Source organism: Malaclemys terrapin, chromosome 5 (genome assembly GCF_027887155.1).
Source record: "Malaclemys terrapin pileata isolate rMalTer1 chromosome 5, rMalTer1.hap1, whole genome shotgun sequence".
Lineage (NCBI taxonomy): Eukaryota > Metazoa > Chordata > Testudines > Emydidae > Malaclemys > Malaclemys terrapin.
In genome coordinates, this window is record NC_071509.1 from 90,507,617 (window position 1) to 90,523,376 (window position 15,760).

Below are 15,760 nucleotides of genomic sequence, written 5' to 3' on the forward strand. Positions count from 1 at the left end.
CACTAGCTGAAGCCTCACTAGCATGAGTCTGTCTACCCAGGCTGGGAGGCTGGCTTCCAGCTGCTGTGCAGACATAGCCTGTCTGCTCCTCAGGGCTAGTTCACCTACCCTTAAGACCGAGGTAGAGACAGTTCCTCTCTGCTTAGTGTAAACCCTTCAGGATTTGAGGGCAGTGAGGAGCACAGCTGATAAACAGCCAACTTTGATGGCGGGATCCCAGTGCTCCATGCTTGGTACACAGCTTTGTTTGCATTAGGTTGCAGAAGTGCAGTTAACGGCCCAGCTACAAGTTAAGATCTACTGGAAGTTTGCTAGGTGTGCACTCACAAAGTCAATTGACACATGGTTGACCATGTCTGCTGTAACTAGGTGAGTGTTATAAAAAGTCAATTGTAGTGTGAAGGGGCCCATGTGCTATTAGCACTACAAAGCCAGCATGTGGGTGGCTGTGCTTGATTCTTCTTGTGCCTTGTCAGCTAAGTTTGGCTTGCACTGGTGGTGATGTAATAGTCAGAAAAGAACTTGACATAATTTTCAAATCCCAGGCTTAGTTTGTAGAGCCAGCAGCTCAAAAAGTCATCTTTTGACTTGTAACTTGAACAGATAAGACAGAAAGGTCACCGGCAGTGAATAATATGGAAGCCAATGATACTGCTTGTAGAGTCACTTTTCTGACTGCATCTACTCATGTTCACATGCTGTTCAAAAAGTCCCAGGGAAAATCCAGAGGAGTGTTTCTCTCTCTCACTCACTCACTCACTCACTCACACACACACACACACACACACACACACACACACACACACAGGTTTTTTTAAAATGGATTTTCTTAGCTTACACAACAACAAATCCTAAGAGAACTATCTCGTCATCTGTGGGTTTTTTGTGATGAATTTCCATTTTCCCTGTTAATGAGCACTCGTCTCTGTATTGCCCCAACTCCCTGTTGATATGCTATTACCAATATATGAAAGGGTGGCATAGAACTATAGTTTGTGACTCTCAGGGTATGTCTACACTGAGATGAAAACCCTGTTGCCCCGGGTCAGCTCTTTCGGGCTCACAGTGCTTAGACTGCAGGGCTAAAAATAGCAGTGTAGACAGTTTGGGCTCAAGCTGGAGCCACAGTTCTGAGATCCTCCTCCCTCACAGAGTTGCAGAGCCCAGGCTCCAGCCTGAGCCCAAATGTCTACACTGCATTTTTGTTGGTCCTCAGCCTGAGCCCCACAAGCATGAGCCAGCTGACCCAGACCTGCTGTGGGTCTTTAACTGCAATGTAGACATACCCTCAAACATTTCCACGGGGGAAATCTTAGAATACTCCTTCTTATGCTAAAATAACCATGCACTTTTTTTAGTTGGCACCAAAGTTTTTAACACAATGTAGTCTGTTTTGTGCAGATACCAGATATATTGCTGCTGAATTAATATCACACTAAAATCGATATGCTATTTGTCTGTCTGATGCCCAAACCTGTGAGATGCTGAGAGCCCTGAACTCCCATTGATCTTAAGTCAATGGGAGTCCAAGATACTCACCACCCTGCAGGTGCAGTTCACAACCAGGTGCACAAAAGAAAATAGAAAACATAGGCCCTGATCATGCAGTCAGCTCTGTGTAGGCCCTTAAGCTCCACCTGCCCTGAGCTCATTGCAGGACTGGGGCCTTATTTTTACCGCCTGTCCCTCACCTCCACTGGAAGACTTTCACCACTGTCAACAGGGTTCACAAATTTTGCTTGAGTGACTTGAAGATTGTGGTTAATCAGAACCTATGAATAATTTACACAGACCTTCCTTAATTTATCTTTCCTTCATCAAAATATAAAATATGATGCTCTTTAGATAAGGTTAAAGCTAGCCCTGCCCCCATCAAAAGCTCAGGTTTTTTTATAGTCATTGCACTGCTCCCATCACCACCACTAACTTCCTGCCAAAATGAACTAATCTTGCTGAACACTTTTTGCAGGTCACTAAAAATAAGCAGATGAAAGTGACTCCAGGAGCAGAGAGAATGATAGAAAGGGGACATGGGATGGAATCAGGGGAAAGAGGGCATGAAATTATTGGAGGATCCCTTGAATTGGAAACAGGATTTTATCATCTAAATGTTGTTGTTTTGACCTTTTTCCAGCTGTATTAGGAGGCAGAGCTAAGGCAGGCTGGCAGTGTATGTTGGAGTGGGGTTAGAGTGAGAGATGAAGGATTCTACGGCAGTGGGGATCTGGCTGGATCCTTTAATTGTTCATATCCGACATTCTGATTTTTGGGGTGTTACTAGATTCTGATGATTCACTTTCAAACTCAATTCTTTTTTAATGAAGATACATGTTTACAAATTTATTCAAGCTGTTTATTAATTTGTAAAGCCCTAAATGGTTTGAGTCCTAGTTATCTTTGCTCTGTGTACATGAGCCCCTCTGATGTGCTTTCACTAACAGTCCAGATGTACATGTCTAGGGATTGGAGGTGGGTGTTCTTACTGGAAGATCATTGTCTCGGAGTTGCTAACCTTCCAGGGTTGGTGAAAAACCACCTGCTTATTCAGGCTTTTGCTTGAGATGGATATAGTTGTACTTCTATCTCTTATGAGGGAAATCTAATTTTCAGTTGTCATTTGATATACTAACTTCATATTGTTTACATTTATACATGTGCCCAGAGACAAGTGATGCACATAGTATTAAAAATAGAAAAACAAATGAATTCATTAGAGTTTCCATGCCTTGTCTGTCTCTTTCTCGCACACGCACACACATACCTTCCCAGATACGTTCACGCTCATGCACCCACACACCCATACATACAATAATAGATAGAGAGTGGAGAAGCAGTAGCACTAGTTGGCCACAGTAATAGGTTCTTACAGCAGTTGTCCAGTATACCGGTAGCAACTGCTGGAAGTAACAGGAAGGAGACCTGCAACTGAGGGCTTGTCTACATAGTGAGTTAGTGCATGGCAAGCCGAGGTGTGAATCTATAGCGTACTAGCTTGCCATGCACTTGCTGAAAGCCTAAACCAGAATAAAACCACCCTAGAAAAAGACGGTTCCTTGGAGGAAGTGGTAGGAGAGAGAGTGGCTTGTGGCTATGAGCAGACAGAAAGTGAGCACTGCAAAGAGAAGATATACACAAGCTTGATAGCAGCACTGGCATTGTGCCTAGAGTGCGAGGGCGGAAATTGCTTTGCATGCTTTGTTTTGTTTTTACAAACTGATGCAAAATTCATGTCAATCCCCCCATGATACAGACACTAGTATGGATAGAAGATTTGACCAACCTTAAATTTGCTGGATGTATTGTCTTGCTGCTTCTCTCTTTTGGTCCATTTTTGTTTTCATTTTTCTTTCCATTTGTCATTTCCTCTCCCCCACACACACTGCCATTAAGTTCTATCCTCTTTCTCTGTTTCTCCCTCATCACTTTTTCTCTCTGCTTCCCCACTTTTCCCTTTATTCCTAGCCCACCCCACACCCCCCCACACACACACACATTCTTCTCCCTCTTCTATTCCTCTCTTCCCCCTTCTCCCGTCCTTCCCATTCCTTCTCTTTAATTTCTACCCTCATGAACCCTGGCTGAAAGAAGGATAGTGCCTCCCTCTATTCTAAAGGCCATGGCTGATCCAGCCCCTGAAGGGAGACTACTGTGATGGGTCAAAGACAAAGCTCTGATCTGTGCCCTGATGTCAGGAGGCAATGATGAGCGGTTCACTTACCCTACTTCTACACTAGCAAGCATACTCAGGTAATTGATCATGTACGTGTTCACGCATCTTCCCCATACCCATTCCAAGTGTCCACATATGCTGCACTAGACACAAGTATTTGCTGTGTACATATGTATACCCGCATCCACACTACCTCTTTTTGGTATACAACATTACCACTATCATTTCAGGGGCAGTATCCCAGGGTTCTGTGTGTCACAGGAGACAATTTAGGAACCCCCTTGCTGTGTGTTGGTACTCTCCGCTACCTTCACACATTTGACAGCAGTTCCTGATCATCTCTTCCCTCCTTTCATACTGGGTGGAAGACAATGAGCAAGCGAACGATGATGTGGTACTGCTCCTGTTCCTTCTTGCATGATAACCATTTCTTGCAATGCAGTATTCGATCTTTGAGATACAGGACAGAATTGGGCCAGAACTTTTGGACATGCCGAAGACTGGTGACCTAGAAGCTGTCTGACAAACAGGGCCGGCTCCAGGCACCAGCTGAGCAAGCAGGTGCTTGGGGCGGCCAAGTGGAAGGGGCGGCGCGTCGGGGCTCTTCGTGGGCAATTCGAAGAAGAAAGTGACACGGTGGACCTGCCGCCAATAGCGATTGCAGCTTTTTTTTTTCCCACCGCTTGGGGTGGCAAAAAACCCTGGAGCCGGCCCTGCTGACAAACTACTCCAGTTTCATGGAATGGATATGGTGACTGCTGGTATTGCCACAGTATGCCCCTGGGTAGACCACTGCTTCTGGTCCAGGAGAACCAGCATGGTGTGGTGAGATCACATTGTTTTGAAAACCTGGGATGATGAGCAGTGGCTTCAGAACTTCCAAATGAGAAAAGAGACTCTTCACAGAGCTCTGTGAAGAGTTTGCCCCAACCTTCCTGTGTCAGAGCACTGGATTTCAGAAAGCCATACTGGTGTAGAAGCAAGTGGCTATTGCCATGTGGAATTTAGTAACACCTGATAGCTACCAGTCAGCTGCAAACCAGTTCAGGGTTGGGAAGCCCACTGTTGTGGTTGTACAGGTTGGTGAGGCAATCAATACTGTCGTCTACCCAAGGGTAATTGCCATAACCTGAGTACCAGAAATTGTAGCTGGATTTTAAAAGATGGGGTTTCTGAACTAAGCAGGGACGAGAGATGGCACCTGCATTCCAATATTTTGGCCACTAAAAGGGGCAAGTGAGTATGTGAACCGAAAAGGTTACTATTCAGTCATTCTGCAAGGCTTGGTGGGCCACAGAGGCAGGTTCATGATCACATACATTGGAAACATATGAAAGGTTCATAATACCAGGGTGCTGATGAGATCAGGATTGTATTTTAGGGGGAAGAAGGGACTTTATTCCATTCCACAGATGCTACATGGTTCTCTCTGGTGTGTTTGTGCCAACAGTTATTTTGGGACATCCTGCAACAGTGGGGAAACAAAAGGTGATTTCTGCCTGTTTCAAGGGTTACCATCACATCCTATGCAGCTGCTGGAAAAGCACAAGAGAGAACATTGGCACATACTTATGCGTAACCATACTTTTCTGTAGCTAATGTTTCGGTAACTATAATAAGCCATTTGTTTATGTAACTACTGACAATTGTGACAGGGCACCACCACCTTAGGGTTTGCATTTGTGCTACAAAGGTTGTCAACCTCGTTCTGTTGCCATCATTGTGTACTGCTTTTGTGTTAACACCTGTTTTCAAGACTACATTGGAGGGAGCACTCTGTTTTAAATGATCTTCAAAACAGCTCTTTAAAGGCTTAGGAGGGGCTTCAGAAATTATTTCTTTTCACCGTTCACTGATAGTGGTGATAACAGCACTTATCAGCTATTGTATGTGACTACATCCAGGGCCAAAGTTTGGTAGGGGTAGGGAATGGTAGGGGGTAGGCCATTAAAGCTATGTCAACACTAGCACTTTTGGTTGGTTAAAACTTGTATTGGTCGGGGCGTGGAAAAAACCACACCTCTGACCGACATAAGTTTCATTGTCGGAAGCACTGGTGAGGACAGCACTATGTCAGTGGGAGAGCGTCTCCTGCCAACATAGCTACCGCTGCTTGTTGGGGGTGGTTTAATTATGCTGATGGGGGGAGCTCTCATCTGTCAGCATAGAGTGGCTACATGGGAGACCTTACATCAGTGCAGCTGCAGCAGTACAGCTGTGCTGCTGTAAGGTCTGAGTGTAGACATGGCCTCAGTCACTGTTCAGTGTCTAATGTCTTTACGGTTATTTTAATTGTGCTTCCTTGTTCTGTACATGAACCAAGCCAAAAAGTTCCTTTTTCTGTGCTGCGACTTCTGTGGCTGTTAAAACTACCAGTGCATTCCGCAGACATTTCATTTCCCCATCCCTTGGGTGTATGCTTTAGAACCGGATATTTATGAACCTGGGAGGACGGGGTTAAATGGGCATGGGATGGGACAGAAAATTCTTTGCAGTCTTACAGCACCAGAGAGTTACACAAATCAAAGTCATGTGCTCCGAATCATAGGGCCTTATGCTCCACCTGATGAAAATGTCCTGGAAGTCAGGAAGGAGGGTCCACACACAAGTCAAGGAAAAGTAATATTTATTAAAAATGATACATGTAACTGAAAGTGAAGGGTTGTGTTTTTTTTTTTTTAAAAGGAACTGCAAATGAAAACACAGTGGATCTGACTCCCTGAGCAATGTGTAAACAATGTCTCTGAGCCCATCTTCTTGCCCTCCCTTTCCCACTCACCCTGACAGGGGGAACTGCCCAACGGGACAACCGAGGACATCTCTGGTGAGGCATTTGGGGGCCAAACACAGGCTGGGCTTCAGGAACTGTCTGGGGGCTCATCATCCCCTGCTTGTATGCTCAGCGGGTTCCCGTTGAAGGGGTTTTGAGTCCCGGCAGAGGGTGTTGTCCCAGGAATCCTGCAGGTTCTTCCCAGTCACTTGGGGGTTAGATCATCTGCCTCCGCAGCACCCAGGGCAGCAGCTGGAGGAGGAGGAGCAGGAAAAGGGTGTGGTGCCAGTTCATCTGCTGGGGAGCCCAATCCTCCTGAGCCCTGAGGGATTCAAACTGCTCCTGGTTCCTTCGGCCCATAACAATGGGCAGGACCTCCAGAGTTGTCCTCCTCTGCTGTGGTGCTGCTCCTGCCTTCCCGTTGGAATCATTTCCCTCTTGGCAGCCAACGGTCCTACCAATTCAAAGACAAGGGGAGTTGTATTTTTTTTCCTTTCAAAGAAGCTAAGAAATCCCCCTACATAACATCACTGTGATGCAGAGGGCCACAATAGTGATACTTTTTAGCATTTAGGACTGTGACTACTACACTATCCCTAGTTCTCAGACAACTTTTGCAGCCCTTGAGGAAGGACCAGAGGCTAATAATAGTAAGACACCTGCAGGGTTTTTTTTTTTTTTTTAAATATATAATGTTTACAGTGTCTTGGGGGGAGGGGCTCAGTTCCTTCCAGGGGTTATGTTGCCGGTTATCAATTTCTTCTTTAAAAGCTGTCTATATGGAGAACACACAGGTTTTCAACTTACCAGAATGGAAAAGAGAGGCGTCTCTCCAGTCCTCTGGAGGCAAACCAGCAATCTGTGCCAGAGAGATGTTTCTGCTAATGGTCACTCCACTCCATATCACTGAATGGAGGGGTTTAGTCAGTTATAAAGGTGGACCAACTATGAAGGTTCACCACCATTGAACCTCAAGAACTAGCTGGAATTTCTGCAGCACCTGAAATTTGCTGAAATATGCTTACAGAACTGGGAGGCGATTTCACAGGAAGCTGACAATATTCTACTCTAGCAAATGGAGTTTACATGGAAGGGGTGAAGTGAACCACTAATAATCCCGCTCCTACCCAACCCCTCCCCTTGCATCTCCAGAAAATCCGGCCCCTGTGTCCAGCAAACAGTGGTGAAAAGGAAAGAAAGAGAGATGGCAACTTTATTTTGTTCCGTGAACTTTCCAATCAATACCACAAGCTACTTGCCTCTCCATTGCAAGGGGACACGGCATTGTACTTGGGCAACTACCAGAGTAACAACAAGGAGTCTGGTGGCACCTTAAAGACTAACAGATTTATTTGGGCATAAGCTTTCGTGAGTAAAAACCTCACTTCTTCAGATGCATCCGAAGAAGTGAGGTTTTTACTCACGAAAGCTTATGCCCAAATAAATCTGTTAGTCTTTAAGGTGCCACCAGACTCCTTGTTGTTTTTGTAGATACAGACTAACACGGCTACCCCCTGATACTTAACTACCAGAGTGGATCCTTCAGCCATCGTGCTTCTCCCAGCTTCTGCATTCAGCATGGCTGAAAATGGGGAGATGCCAGACACCAGGGAATGGCTTAAAAATTAATCATCAAAGGGCGAAAGGACAATGAAAAGACTCCCTTTCCCTTTGTTCACTCTGCTGCTCTACCTGCCTTTCTACTGCAACCTCAGCGATGCCACATCTTGAGGTCCCACCACTTAACCTAGCTCTCAGTGATTTCAGCAGTCAATGAGGTTCTCCCACTACTAGTGCAGGCTCTGCGAGCTCTTTCAAATAGATATCTTGTATTTCAAAGTGGTTTTGTTCATCCCAAATCAAATTGAGTAGACTCTGCTTTCTAATTACAAATTCATCATTCTGTTAGTTCTTTGCCCCCAATTTCTTACCATATTTTCATATAAAGGTAAATCCACTTCTATTCAGTGGTGTTAGTTGGACTACATTGTATGGACTAGATTGTGGCTTGCATTGGTGCAATTTTGTTCATGCAAATACACATCTCTGCACAAGGGCCAGTGACAATCACAGTTTGTATACGAGTATGGGAGCTGCTCCCTCCTAGTGCCTTACTGTAAAGGATACAAGGAGGAATTACGCCGCTGGGACTGCAGCTCTGAATTGCCCCCTACTCAGGGACAAGACTCCATAGCAACTTGAACATTGTGCAAATAATTTATTCTTAGCCTTTCAAACCGGACTTTCTTTAAAATCATAGGGTTAAATGTACCCCGGTTGTAACTCTCTTGGCTTCAATGGATTTACATCAAGGATGACAATGACTCAGATTCTCAAATCTCTTTACTGCTTAGCTCTGACCTTTGACCTTTCTGGTTGCAAAATGCTTTGTTCCTAGGAACGTAAAGATACGTGATTATTTTTTAAATAAATAAAACGGCAAGACATGAATTTCCCTAAACTGTGTCACAACTTAGTATTGTGCAGCATTTCTTTCATGTGAAAGCATGTGCAGTACATTTTTTGCCAACTTCCCTTAAAATCTAAACTGTGAATTGTTCCTCTTTTTGTACTGACTGCTGTTCAGTTTATTCTTTACAAACAAATGCTACATTTCTTTTTAATTAATGCTTATGCTATTTGTTAAATGTGTTTCTCTCTCCTCTGACCCTTCCCCTCCCCCCCCCCCCCTTGGACCTACACAGACTTACACCAGCTGAGGATTTGGTCCATAATTCTTCAAACAAGTGTTCACAAAATTCCAAATTTGGGTGCCTAAAATTAAGCATCTAAACCCATATGTAGGGTTCAACATAAATGTCTTGATTTCCAGAGGTTCTGAGGACACATGGCTCCAGTTGAAGACAATAGCAGCTGTGGGTGCTCAGCATCTCTGAAAATCAGTCTCTTTGGGGCCTTACATATAAATTTAGGTATTTCACTTTAGGTCCTCAAGTTAGCAAAGGTTGGCCATAATTCCTAGCATGATAACAGTAAAGAATACTCTTACATTAACATTGTGCAAGAAGGGCCTGTTGTCTCTGTAAAACATAAACCCTACTGATCCCTATTAAATCCCACAGGACTTTCCCAGAAGGATCAACTCCAACACAGATTTACTGTTCAAAATCCACTGAATTAGGAGGCAAGCACTCCACTCAGACTAGTTCCTCACTGATTCTGCCCTTACTATACTCTCTCCTGGATTGTGATGATAAAAAGAGATGTCTGTCTGTAGAAGGGCTTTGAGGCAAATGTCCAAGAAATCCTGCTCCCTAGAGCGGATGGAAAAATTTTCCAGCAGAACTTCTGTGGGAACATGTTGAATTTTTGATACAATTTTGTTTCAGAAACGCAACAAATCCTTTTAATGATGTTTTGATGTTGTTTCAACATTTTTAGAAGGGAATGTTCCAATTTTTTGTCTTGAAATGTCTTCACTTTGAATTTTTTTTTAAATTGTATTTATTTTAAAAAGTCAAAATCAAAACAAAACATGCTGATTTGATTTAAAAAAAATTCCAGTTAGTGGAAAAAAGTTTTTTAAAAACAGTTTTAATCCTGATTAGGAACAAAAACAAATGATGAAATCTTAAAATTTTTCACAGAGAGAGAATTCTGGTTGCTGCACAGCTTTACTGTTCCCCTTCCACAATTGCCACCTATGTTTGTTCTGCTGTACCATGATCAGTGAATGGAGAGAAGCATCTAGCTGGGATAATTATTTTTAGTAACTCAACAAATTCTAGAAATGTTATTGTCGAGTCCAGCTTGATTTTCCAAGTAAATCAGCTATGTTTCATAGTATAATTATAGTGATAGTGAAAACTGCAGTATAGATCAGGTTGCAAACTAGTTGGCATGGTAACTACATGTTTTCAGATGTTTATAATGTTCCAAAAACATTTCCTTCTGAGCTGAAACTTATAAGTGGTCTCAACTCACAGCAGCCTTTTTTCAGGTGGAAGGAAATTTGAAGAAATTCCACTTACCTAATTTTGAGGTCAGCGGGGATGGGAAAATCAAACACTTTTCTCATTTGGGGAAAAAAATTGTAATTATACTTCTCTAGTGAAAGCTAGAGGAAAAAACTGCCAATCAATCTGAAACTTTTTATACACAGTAAATAGTCCGTAATGTGTAGAGCAGGGGTGTAGCTAGGTTGAGGGGAGCGAGGGGGAAGATGGTTATAATGAACTGAAAAATCACTCTGAAGCCTTCTGGGGGGCTTTCTAAGATTTTTACCAGAGCATAATAAAGCGGAGTTCCCTGTGACATCATTGCACCACCTTCTCCCTGCACAGCCCCCCAAGTACAGAAGTTGTTGGTCTCACTAAGGAAGGAGCTGGGACTGTCAGGTTGTTGCTGAGATAATTTACGTGGGGCAGATCGTCAGGTGTCCCTCTGAACTACCCAGAGCAATAGAATTCTATATCAACAGTGAGAGCAAGAGAAAATTATGGGCACAAAAATATCAGTCACAGATTCCATTATGATATTTTTGGTGCATTCTGGACTATTCTGCCAATTCCAACCTTTCATTTACAACATTGGAATTTCTATATGTATCTGTTGCAAAGCTATATCTATCACAATGTAAACTGGGATGCTTGTAATGTGCTCCCTCAGTCACTCTCAAGCTTGATCTACACCCAGAAATTGCCACGATTTAATTAAATTGGGTTCCACACTATTTAGTTACATCGGCACAACCCCCTTATGTGGGCGCTCTTATGTTGGTTTAAGAGTGGCTGATATCAGTTTTGTTTAATTCGTTTAGTTACTGAATTAAGCGAATATCAATATCAAACACTCTTCCTGGTAGCTTGGAGACAGCTGAGAATCACATGGAAGGGGAAACCAAGTGTCCAACTACTAGGAGGCTCAGGGTGAGGATGATGGTCATGTCTGGAAGGGGAAGAAATCAGAAACACGAGCTCATTCTTCCTTTTTAGTCAGTGTGGTGCATGTTCATAGATGATATCACAACATTCTTCAGTCAAACATTGATAATTTATTTACAGGGTTCATTTGGAAATGAGTATAAGCCAATTAATTTCTCTGGTTTCATAGATTCCAAGGCTAGAAAGGACCACTGTGATCATCACATCTGATCTCCTATATATCAGAGGCTATAAAACTTTCCCAAAATAATTCCTTTTGAACTGGAATATATTATAAAACATCCAGTCTTGATTTAAAAATTGCCAGTGATGGTGAATCCACCATGACCCTTGCTAAATAGTTCCAATGATTCATAATTAGGCCCCTAGCAAATTCATGACTGTGAAAAATGCATCACGGACTGTGAAATCTGCTCTCCCACATGAAATCTGGTCTTGTGTGCTTTTACCCTATACTATACAAATTTCATGGGGGAGACAAGTGTTTCTCAAACTGGGGCTCCCAACCCAAAAGGGAGAGTCAGGGGGGTTGCAAGGTTATTGTAGGGGGGACACGGTATAGCCACCCTTACTTCTATGTTGCCTTCAGAGCTGGGTGTCTGGAAAATGGCAGCTGCTGACCAAGGGCCCAGCTCTGCAAGCAGCAGCGCAGAAGTAAGGGTAGCAATACCATATTGTGCCATCCTTAGTTCTGCACTGCTGCTGGCGCTGACTTCAGAGCTGGACTCCTAGCTAGCAGCTGCCATTCTTCAGCTGCCCACGACCCCTACAATAACCTTACAAACAACCCCCCCGCATTAGAAATTAGAAATTAATGGAGATATCCCATCTCCTAGAACTGGAAGGGACCTTGAAAGGTCATCGAGTCCAGCCCCCTGCCTTCACTAGCAGGACCAAGTACTGATTTTGCCCCAGATCCCCAAGTGGCCCCCTCAAGGATTGAACTCACAACCCTGGGTTTAGCAGGCCAATGCTCAAACCACTGAGCTATCCCTCCCCCCCGAGAAATGAGCGCAGGCCTAGCAGAGGAGGGTTAGCTCCTTTTGGGTCAGGACCCCTACAGTTACAACAGTGTGAAATTTCAGATTTAAATATCTGAAATTATGAAATTAATTATTTTTAAAATCCTATGACTGTTAAATTGACCAAAATTGACTGTTAATTTGGTAGGACCCTATTCATAAGGCTACAGGAATCAACTACTACTATTAAAACCTGCCCACATGGATTATTTTGAAAATTATAACATCTTATAGAGTATCTTACAAGGAATTTGGATGGAATTGATATAATGTTTAAAAGAAAACTGTCTCCTAAAATTGCTCTATCTCAGTTCATCTTGGTGTTGTCTGTGTTCTTGCAATAACCAGCCAGATAAATTGTTAATAGTTTGTTGTTCCTAATTCAGGAGCTCAGATTAAATAAATTTTATCAGCATTACAAGGTATAATCAACTGTTTCCTTCAGGCTATTGACTCCACATAGGAAGTTCCTTTTAATTCCACTTCAGAGGTCAGCTGCTGCATGATGAATAATTAATGTTCATCCGTGATGTTATTCCACTGAATTCGACAGAGTTACAGGAGGGCTATGTTTAGCATTCATGGCCTATATCTGCCTTGTGCAAACAAGCTGAGATGTCTAAAAGGCACTTACAGAGAGACAATAGGCAAAATGAAATGCACCACAAGATAATTTGTGAGAAATTTAGGGTTAAAATTATTGGACCATATCAGAGTCATACCAACACTAAGTTCCCATTGAAATCACTGAGGAGTTTTGCCTGAAACTGATAGAACAATATGGCCCATAACTATTATTTAAATGCTGGCTGTGTGCTTGACACTGCATAAAACACAAAAATTGAAGATAGTCACTGTTATGAAGAAGTGCATCTGAAGAAGTGAGGATTTTTACCCACGAAAGCTTATGCCCAAATAAATCTGTTAGTCTTTAATAACAGAGGGTCCTGTGGCACCTTTAAGACTAACAGAAGTATTGGGAGCATAAGCTTTCGTGGGTAAGAACCTCACTTCTTCAGATGCAAGTAATAGAAATCTCCAGAGGCAGGTATAAATCAGTATGGGGATAACGAGGTTAGTTCAATCAGGGAGAGTGAGGTGATCTGCTAGCAGTTGAGGTGTGAACACCAAGGGAGGAGAAATTGCTTCTGTAGTTGGATAGCCATTCACAGTCTTTGTTTAATCCTGATCTGATGGTGTCAAATTTGCAAATGAACTGGAGCTCAGCAGTTTCTCTTTGGAGTCTGGTCCTGACTTTTTTTGCTGTAAGATGGCTACCTTTACATCTGCTATTGTGTGGCCAGGGAGGTTGAAGTGTTCTCCGACAGGTTTTTGTATATTGCCATTCCTGATATCTGACTTGTGTCCATTTATCGTCTTGCGTAGTGACTGTCCAGTTTGGCCAATGTACATAGCAGAGGGGCATTGCTGGCATATGATGGCATATATAACATTGGTGGACGTGCAGGTGAATGAGCCGGTGATGTTGAAGCTGATCTGGTTAGGTCCTGTGATGGTGTTGCTGGTGTAGATATGTGGGCAGAGTTGGCATCGGGACGGGAGCTGAGGAAGCGTTGTTCCAGGTCAGCCATAAAAATGTTGGCATATTGTGGGGCCATGCGGGTGCCCATAACGGTGCCACTGGTCTGGAGGTATATATTGTCACCAAATTTGAAATAATTGTGCGTGAGGATAAAGTCACAGAGCTCAGCAATAAGTTGTGCTGTGTCATCATCAGGGATACTGTTCCTGACAGCTTGTATTTCATCTGTGTGTGGGATGTTTGTGTAGAGAGCCTCTACATCCATGGTGGCTAGGATGGTGTTTTCTGGGAGGTCACCAATGCATTGTAGTTTTCTCAGGAAATCTGTGGTGTCACGGAGATAGCTGGGAGTGCTGGTGGCGTAGGGTCTGAGTAGGAAGTCCACATATCCAGACAGTCCTTCAGTGAGAGTGCTAATGCCCGAGATGATGGGGCGTCCAGGATTTCCAGGTTTGTGGATCTTAGGTAGTAGATAGAATAACCCCGGTCGGGGCTCTGAGGGTATGTTGATTTGTTCCTGTGTTAGTGTAGGGAGTGTCCTGAGTAGATGGTGCAGTTTCTTAGTGTATTCCTCAGTGGGATCTGAGGAAAGTGGCCTGTAGAATTTGGTATTGGAGAGTTGTCTGGCAGCCTCCTTCTGGTAGTCAGACCTGTTCATGATGACAACAGCACCTCCTTTATCAGCCTCTTTGATGATAATGTCAGGGTGGTTTCTGAGGCTGTGGATGGCATTGCATTCTGCACGACTTAGGTTATGAGGCAAGCAATGTTGTTTTTTTGTTTTTCCACAATTTCTGCCTGTGCACGTCGGCGGAAGCATTCTATGTATAGGTCCAGACTGTCATTTCGACCCTCAGGAGGTGTCCATGTGGAGTTCTTCTTCCTGTGTTGTTGGTGGGAGGGTATCTGTGTATCAGTGCGCTGTTCAGTGTTATCTTGAAAGTATTCTTTGAGTCGGAGGCGGCAAAAGTAGGCTTCCAGATCACCACAGAACTGTATCATGTTCGTGGGGGTGCTGGGGCAAAAGGAGAGTCCCCGAGATAGGACAGACTCTTCTGCTGGGTTGAGTGTGTAGCTGGATAAATTGACGATATTGCTGGGTGAGTTAGGGGTACCCCTGTTGTGGCCCCATGTGGCAGGTAGGATTTTAGACAGCTTACGGTCCTTTTTCCTTTGTAGAGAGGTGAAGTGTGTAATGTAGATCTCCTGTCTTATTTTAGTAAAGTCCATTTGTGTGGAGGGTTGGTTATTTATGAAAGTCTCCAGGTTGGAGAGCTCTTTCTTGATGTTTTTCTGTTTGCTGTTTGCTTCCTCAGCTCTCGTCCACTCATGCCCCTTCTCTACCTACGCTATATTGATGACATCTTCATCATCTGGACCCATGGGAAGGAGACCCTGGAAGAATTCCACCATGATTTCAACAGCTTCCACCCCACCATCAATCTCAGCCTGGACCAATCTACACAGGACGTCCACTTCCTAGACACCACCGTACAAATAAGCGATGGCCACATTAACACCACCCTATACCGAAAACCCACCGACCGCTACGCCTACCATCATGCCTCCAGCTTCCAACCCGGTCACACCACACGATCCATCATCTACAGCCAAGCACTGAGGTACAATCACATCTGCTCCAACCCCTCAAACAGAGACCAACACCTACAAGATCTTCACCAAGCATTCTCAAAACTACGATACCCACACAAGGAAATAAAGAAACAAATCAACAGAGCCAGACGTGTACCCAGAAGCCACCGGCTACAAGACAGGCCCAAAAGAGAAACCAACAGAACTCCACTGGCCATCACCTACAGTCTTCAGCTTAAACCTCTCCAACGCATCATC

The 15,760-nt window shown here is 43.7% G+C and overlaps 1 protein-coding gene across 1 annotated transcript in view; it reads left to right on the plus strand.

Moving 5' to 3' along the window:
• The window catches only part of RNF150 (ring finger protein 150), a 253,166-nt gene extending 237,873 nt beyond the window's left edge, over positions 1-15,293 (plus strand). Inside the window, exon 8 of the mRNA XM_054031090.1 lies at positions 15,226-15,293. The gene's annotated coding sequence lies outside the window, so the exon portion shown is untranslated. The remainder of the gene's footprint in view (positions 1-15,225) is intronic.
• The last annotated feature ends 467 nt before the right edge of the window (positions 15,294-15,760 follow it).